The following is a 7,500-nucleotide window of genomic DNA, read 5'->3' as shown; positions in this document are numbered from 1 at the left end:
CCATTTTTGGCTGCGCGAGCGAGCGGCGAGCGGCGGACAGCGAGCGAAGCGAGAGGCAGCACCGTCCCTGCTATACGAAAGCCCCATCCAGCCCTGTGCCACCCTGTCACGACCTTAGCTGGAATTGCCTAAGGCGTGAGGCACCCTTGCGGCCAAAGACGCGAACTTAGCTTGCGTTGCCTAAGTCGCGGGTCACCCTCGTTGCAAAGACGCGAAACTTAGCTTGCGTTGCCTAAGTCGCGCTTTGCCCTTGCGATCTTGCTCCGCAAGGATCAGCCACTTTGTAACCTCTCGCAGGTCCCGAAGGACCTGTAAAAGAGAAAGAAAGTTAGATCGAAAGAACGAGCAACGGACAAGTCCCGAAGTCTCGCGAAAAGGGAAGCTTTACAAGCAAATCGTCGAACACCTTGTGTGCACAAGAGAAAAGAGGGAGGGGGAGAAAAACAAGGCTTTCAAGGATGAACGAACAGCTGCAAGCCCACAAACAGCCGCTCACCTGGTCCCGGACGCAACACCAAGTTCCCGTAAAGGTCACGTGCGAACTTGCGAAAGAGTGTTCAACGCCCGGTATATAACCGAAGCCCCATCCAGCCATGTGCCACCCGGGGGGTTCCTGGGGTCTGAGCTGGCTGACATTTTGGTGAGCGGAGGCAGCACTCCGCTCACCTCCCGCGGCACGCGAAAACGGCTCCGTTTTGGGCTGTTTTGGGGCTGTTTTGCTCGGTTTGGTGAACGGTCGCTTTGCAACGCTGCAGCTTGTTCGAACTTACATATTTACAAGCAAAATGACCCAAAACCATAAGAAAACATGCTGTCAAGCAGCTGTACATGCGGGTGCGAGCGACGAACGGTTCGTTGAACGGAGTTGTTGCGGGTGCGCGACGACCGTTCGTGACATTCTCCCCCACTTAAACTGTCGACGCCCTCGTCGACGCTTGTTGGTAGTTGTTGATGACTTCTTCTTCATGTCGCAGGGCGTCTTCAGGCTCCCAACTGGCTTCAGTTCGGGGAAGCTTTCGCCACTTCACCAAGTACTCTGTCTGCTCTGCTCCGTTGGGTAGCTTTATCTTGCGATCCGCCAGAATGGTTTCCACTCGCTTCTCGTAGGAGGCTGTGATGGGAGGTAGCCGAGTTGGAATACTTCGAGAAGCATCTTGCGGATCCGAATGGTAGGCCTTCAGGTTGCTGGCGTGAAGAACGTTGTGAATTTTGAACCACGCCGGCAGCTGCAACTTGTAAGAAACATTGCCTACTCTGCTGATAATTGGGAAGGGCCCTTCATACTTACGCACCAATCCTTTGTGGACTCTTTTCCTGAAGAATTGGAGTGATGCTGGTTGGAGCTTTACCAACACCAAGTCGCCAACTTTGAACTCTTGTGGTCGCCTTCCCAAGTCTGCCCACTTCTTCATCCGTTTTGCCGCCTTCTCCAAGTAAGCCCGCGCAATATCGGCATTTCGATGCCACTCCTTTGCGAAATGGTAGGCTGATGGACTACTCCCAGTATAACCAATTGCCATAGTGTGCGGAGTCGACGGTTGTTGTCCTGTGATAATTTCGAAGGGGCTCTTGTTGGATGCAGAGCTCCGCTGCAAGTTGTAGGAGAATTGGGCGATGTCCAACAGCTTCACCCAATCTCGTTGATTGGCACTCACGTAGTGCCGGAGATACTGCTCTAAGAGCGAATTTATTCTTTCAGTTTGACCATCCGTCTGGGGGTGGAGGCTTGTAGAGAAGTATAACTTTGACCCCAACAATTTGAATAGCTCGGTCCAGAATCGTCCCAGGAACCGAGCGTCTCGATCACTAACAATATTGTGTGGGACTCCCCAATACTTCACTACACCCTTCATCATCAGTCTGGCCGCCTCTTCAGCTGAACAGTGTAGGGGAGCAGCAATGAAAGTTGCATACTTTGAAAACCGATCGACCACCACAAGTATCGATCCAAGTCCCCCTACAGGCGGCAAGCTAGATATGAAGTCTAAGGAAATGCTCTCCCATGGCCTTTCTGGTACAGGCAACGGCTCCAAAAGTCCCACCGGCTTCCGTTGCTCCACCTTGTCTTGTTGGCAAGTAAGGCATGTTCGAACATACTCCTCCACATCAATCCCCATCTTTGGCCAGTAGAAGGCCCTCTCCACGAGAGCCAATGTTCTGTGAATGCCGGGATGTCCAGCCCAAAGGGAATCGTGACACTCTTTCAAGAGTTCACGCCTTAAATTGTCCACTCGGGGAACATAAACTCTATTCCCTTTTGTGTAAACAAGTCCCTCCTGGCCCCAAAATCGTCGTGCCTTGCCTTCTTTGATGAGCTGCATCAGGATAACTGCCTGGGGATCACTATACAGTCCATCTCTGATTCGAGAAAGGAAGTTGGAATGTAACTGACTTGTTTGGCCTCTGCCCTCCAGTTGTGCAGCATTCACGCACTCCACCTTCCGACTCAGCGCATCGGCCACGACATTCGCCTTCCCGGGCTTGTATTCCATTGCCATATCAAATTCAGCCAGGAAGTCCTGCCACCGTGCTTGCTTTGGGGAGAGCTTCTTCTGAGTTTGGAAATAACTCAGGGCGATGTTGTCTGTCCTCAGCACAAATCGCGACCCGAGGAGGTAGTGTCGCCAAACTCGTAGGCAGTGGATCACCGCTGTCATCTCCTTCTCATGCACTGGATACCGCCTCTCGGTCTCGTTGAGTTTGCGGCTCTCGTAGGCCACCGGATGACCTTCTTGCATGAGTACTCCACCAATAGCAAAGTCCGAAGCATCGGTATGGACTTCAAAGGGCTCTCCATAGTTTGGCAATTTGAGCACTGGTTCTTCCAGAACAGCAGCCTTCAGATCTTGGAATGCTATCTCACATTTGTCAGACCACTTCCAAGGCTGCTCCTTCTTCAGCAACTCCGTCAGTGGGGTTGCCCGCTTCGAATATCCTGAAATGAAGCGTCGATAGTAGTTGACGAATCCAAGGAAGGATCTCAACTCTGGCACCTTCTTTGGTGTTCGCCATTCCGCAACTGCTTGCACCTTCGACTTGTCCATCCGAATGGAGCCACCACCGATTCGATGCCCTAAGAATAGGATCTCAGTTTGAGCAAAGTAGCATTTCTCCCTTTTTACGAACAAAGTGTTCTCCCTGAGAACCTTGAAAATCGTCCGAAGGTGCTTGACGTGCTCCTCGAGCGTTTGGCTGTAGACGACGATATCGTCCAAGTAGACGACCACGAACTTATCCAAATACTCCTTGAATAGTTGGTTCATGAGAGTACAGAATGTGGCCGGAGCGTTGGTTAAGCCAAAAGGCATCACCAAGAACTCAAACGCTCCATACCTGGTCACACAGGTAGTCTTCGCTTCGTCGCCTTCAGCAATGCGCACCTGCCAATACCCCGACCGAAGGTCGAGTTTTGAGAAATACTTGGCCTTGCCCAGTTGGTCGAACAAGTCCGCGATGAGCGGGATGGGATACTTGTTCTTCACCGTTACTTTGTTGAGGGCTCGATAGTCGACGCATAATCGGAGGCTCCCATCTTGTTTCTTCTGGAAGAGAACTGGAGCTCCGAAAGGTGCTTTTGAGCTGCGGATGAGACCACCGCTTAGCAGTTCACCTAACTGCTTCCTGAGTTCGGCCAACTCTGGCGGGGGCATGCGGTAGGGTGGTCTCGCTGGAGGCTTCACTCCTGGCTCCAGCTCGATACTGTGATCCACGCCTCTGCGTGGTGGGAGAGTCTTCGGCAACTCGGGTGGCATAACGTCTTCGAACTCCTTCAAGACGTTCGCCACTACAGCAGGTTCTTGAATGGCCTCTTCGTTGAGTGGCTCTAGCTTCATAGCAGCCACGAATGTCAGTTCGCCCTTTCGCACCCCTTTCTTCAATTGTAAGGCCGAAATGTGTTGGGGCTCCTTGGTTCCTCTCCGAGAGACGGGAACCACGCAGGGGTCATCGCCTCCCATCATACATAGGGAGTTTAAGAACGGCATCGGCACCAACTTCGCCGCATGCATAAACTCCATTCCAAGAATCACTTGGAAGTCGTCCAGTGGCACGGCCATCATGTTGGTGTTACCGCTCCAAGTCCCGATTTTGATAGGAACACCCTTCGCCAACCCGGAGATTCGCCTGGCCTCCGAGTTCACCGCCTTCATTCGGCTTGGGCTCTTCTCCAATGTCAACCCAAGTCGCTGTGCTTCGCGATCGGCTATGAAGTTGTGGGTAGCGCCCGTGTCCACCATTGCACGGGTCGTTTGGCCATTTAGCTTAATGTCCACATACATTAGTTCGCTGCTTCCTGCTTTTTGTGCCTTCGTCTTCGTGTTCTCCCCCACTTGACCCCGCATAGCGTTCAACAGACGCATTGCTCCCATTCGGGGTCCTTGCGACTCCTCCTCGTCGCTGCTGGATTCTGAGCTGCTCGAACTAAGAGCAACAGCTTTGCCCTTGTCCGATCGGGGAGGGTGGATGGAAGCTGTCAAAGCGTTGAGTGCCTGCTTCTGTGGGCACTCCCTTACCATGTGCGGTCCTCCGCACAAGAAGCATCCTCCAGGTTTTGAGGCCTTGCCTTTTGGGTTCGGCCCTTTGTGGGAGCTCTTCTTCTTCTGTTCGCCCCCGAGATCTTTCCCTCGAGAATGTTTTGGAGGGCGATTGCTTGAAGATTGTTTCCTTCTCGCTGGGTCTTCAGAGGAAACGAAGTCGGTGAGCCTTTCTGCAGCTGCAATTGCCCCGACCACGTCGGTAACATTCCTTCGATTCAGCTCTTGCTGAGCCCATGGTTTCAGACCATCAAGGAAGCTGAACAACTTGTCCTTCTCGGACATGTCCTGTATGTCCAGCATCAGTGCAGAAAACTGCTTTACATAGTCTCGGATGGTGGTACTTTGGCGGAGTTGTCTCAACTTCCTTCTTGCGACGAACTCTGTGTTCTCCGGTAGGAACTGAGTTCTCAACTCCCGCTTCAAGTCTTCCCATGTGTCGACTCGACACCGACCTTGTTGGATCTCCTCCCAACGAGTTCGCCACCAAAGTTTCGCATCTCCATTCAGATACATTGTTGCTATTGAAACTTTGGTATCTTCAGAATCGGGCCTCGTAGCTCGGAAGTATTGCTCCATGTCGAACAGAAAGTTCTCGAGCTCCTTGGCATCTCTGGCCCCTCCGTATCCATGGGGCTCAGGTGCCCTCAAGTTTTGTGGCGGTGCAACGCGGGTGTTGCCTCCTCCCGCATTTAGCATTCTTGTGAGCATAGCCACCTTCGCCGTGAGTTCCGCCACAACGTCTTGCAAGTGCTGCACGGAGTCCTTGGTGTCATCGGACAGTCGGTCGACTAGGGCCTCGACCTTGTCGATCCTGGACTCCGCTTCCTCTTGCGAGCTCTCTACCCCAACAAGTCTTTGTTGGCCATGGTAGAGTTCCTCCATGCTCGCTTCCAGAACATCTAGGCGGGTTTCCGCCGTCGTGAGTCTCTCCTTATGACTCTTTTTTCCTGTTAGCGCACCAGATTGCGCTTCCTCCGCTCGCGGAGAGTTGCCAACTTCTCGCTCATCCTGTTCGCTGCCGCGATCCTCGTGAGCGGCTCCAACAGCATGAGAGCGAGTGTGCACATGCAGCCCACCTGCGGCTGCTTGGGGCAAGGTTCCGGCTTGCCCCGTCTTGCTTGATTCGCCACGATGCTTTGCCATGGCGAAGTTGCGAAGTTCGTTCGCTGTTCGATCGAAGAGCTTGCCCGCTCTGATACCACAATGTCACGACCTTAGCTGGAATTGCCTAAGGCGTGAGGCACCCTTGCGGCCAAAGACGCGAACTTAGTTTGCGTTGCCTAAGTCGCGGGTCACCCTCGTTGCAAAGACGCGAAACTTAGCTTGCGTTGCCTAAGTCGCGCTTTGCCCTTGCGATCTTGCTCCGCAAGGATCAGCCACTTTGTAACCTCTCGCAGGTCCCGAAGGACCTGTAAAAGAGAAAGAAAGTTAGATCGAAAGAACGAGCAACGGACAAGTCCCGAAGTCTCGCGAAAAGGGAAGCTTTACAAGCAAATCGTCGAACACCTTGTGTGCACAAGAGAAAAGAGGGAGGGGGAGAAAAACAAGGCTTTCAAGGATGAACGAACAGCTGCAAGCCCACAAACAGCCGCTCACCTGGTCCCGGACGCAACACCAAGTTCCCGTAAAGGTCACGTGCGAACTTGCGAAAGAGTGTTCAACGCCCGGTATATAACCGAAGCCCCATCCAGCCATGTGCCACCCGGGGGGTTCCTGGGGTCTGAGCTGGCTGACATTTTGGTGAGCGGAGGCAGCACTCCGCTCACCTCCCGCGGCACGCGAAAACGGCTCCGTTTTGGGCTGTTTTGGGGCTGTTTTGCTCGGTTTGGTGAACGGTCGCTTTGCAACGCTGCAGCTTGTTCGAACTTACATATTTACAAGCAAAATGACCCAAAACCATAAGAAAACATGCTGTCAAGCAGCTGTACATGCGGGTGCGAGCGACGAACGGTTCGTTGAACGGAGTTGTTGCGGGTGCGCGACGACCGTTCGTGACAACCCGGGGGGTTCCAGGGTGCTGAGATGGCTGACATTTTGCTCCGCTCACGACGGTCACCGCGCGACGCAAGAACAGCCCAAAAACAGGCCAAAACGGCCCAAAAACGGGACAAAACTGGCCATTTTTGGCTGCGCGAGCGAGCGGCGAGCGGCGGACAGCGAGCGAAGCGAGAGGCAGCACCGTCCCTGCTATACGAAAGCCCCATCCAGCCCTGTGCCACCCGGGGGGTTCCAGGGTGCTGAGATGGCTGACATTTTGCTCCGCTCACGACGGTCACCGCGCGACGCAAGAACAGCCCAAAAACAGGCCAAAACGGCCCAAAAACGGGCCAAAACTGGCCATTTTTGGCTGCGCGAGCGAGCAGCGAGCGGCGGACAGCGAGCGAAGCGAGAGGCATCACCGTCCCTGCTATACGAAAGCCCCATCCAGCCCTGTGCCACCCGGGGGGTTCCAGGGTGCTGAGATGGCTGACATTTTGCTCCGCTCAAGATGGTCACCGCGCAACGCAAAAACAGGCCAAAAACTGGCCAAAACGGGCCAAAACTGGCCATTTTTGGCTGCGCGAGCGAGCGGCGAGCGGCGAACAGCGAGCGAAGCGAGAGGCAGCACCGTCCCTGCTATACGAAAGCCCCATCCAGCCCTGTGCCACCCGGGGGGTTCCAGGGTGCTGAGATGGCTGACATTTTGCTCCGCTCACGACGGTCACCGCGCGACGCAAGAACAGGCCAAAAACTGGCCAAAACGGCCCAAAAACGGGCCAAAACTGGCCATTTTTGGCTGCGCGAGCGAGCGGCGAGCGGCGGACAGCGAGCGAAGCGAGAGGCAGCACCGTCCCTGCTATACGAAAGCCCCATCCAGCCCTGTGCCACCCGGGGGGTTCCAGGGTGCTGAGATGGCTGACATTTTGCTCCGCTCACGACGGTCACCGCGCGACGCAAGAACAGGCCAAAAACTGGCCAAAACGGC

The sequence above is a fragment of the Musa acuminata genome, unplaced genomic scaffold (genome assembly GCF_036884655.1).
Source record: "Musa acuminata AAA Group cultivar baxijiao unplaced genomic scaffold, Cavendish_Baxijiao_AAA HiC_scaffold_1126, whole genome shotgun sequence".
NCBI lineage: Eukaryota > Viridiplantae > Streptophyta > Magnoliopsida > Zingiberales > Musaceae > Musa > Musa acuminata.
The sequence above is the reverse complement of the archived record's forward strand: the minus strand, read 5'-3'. Positions refer to the sequence as shown.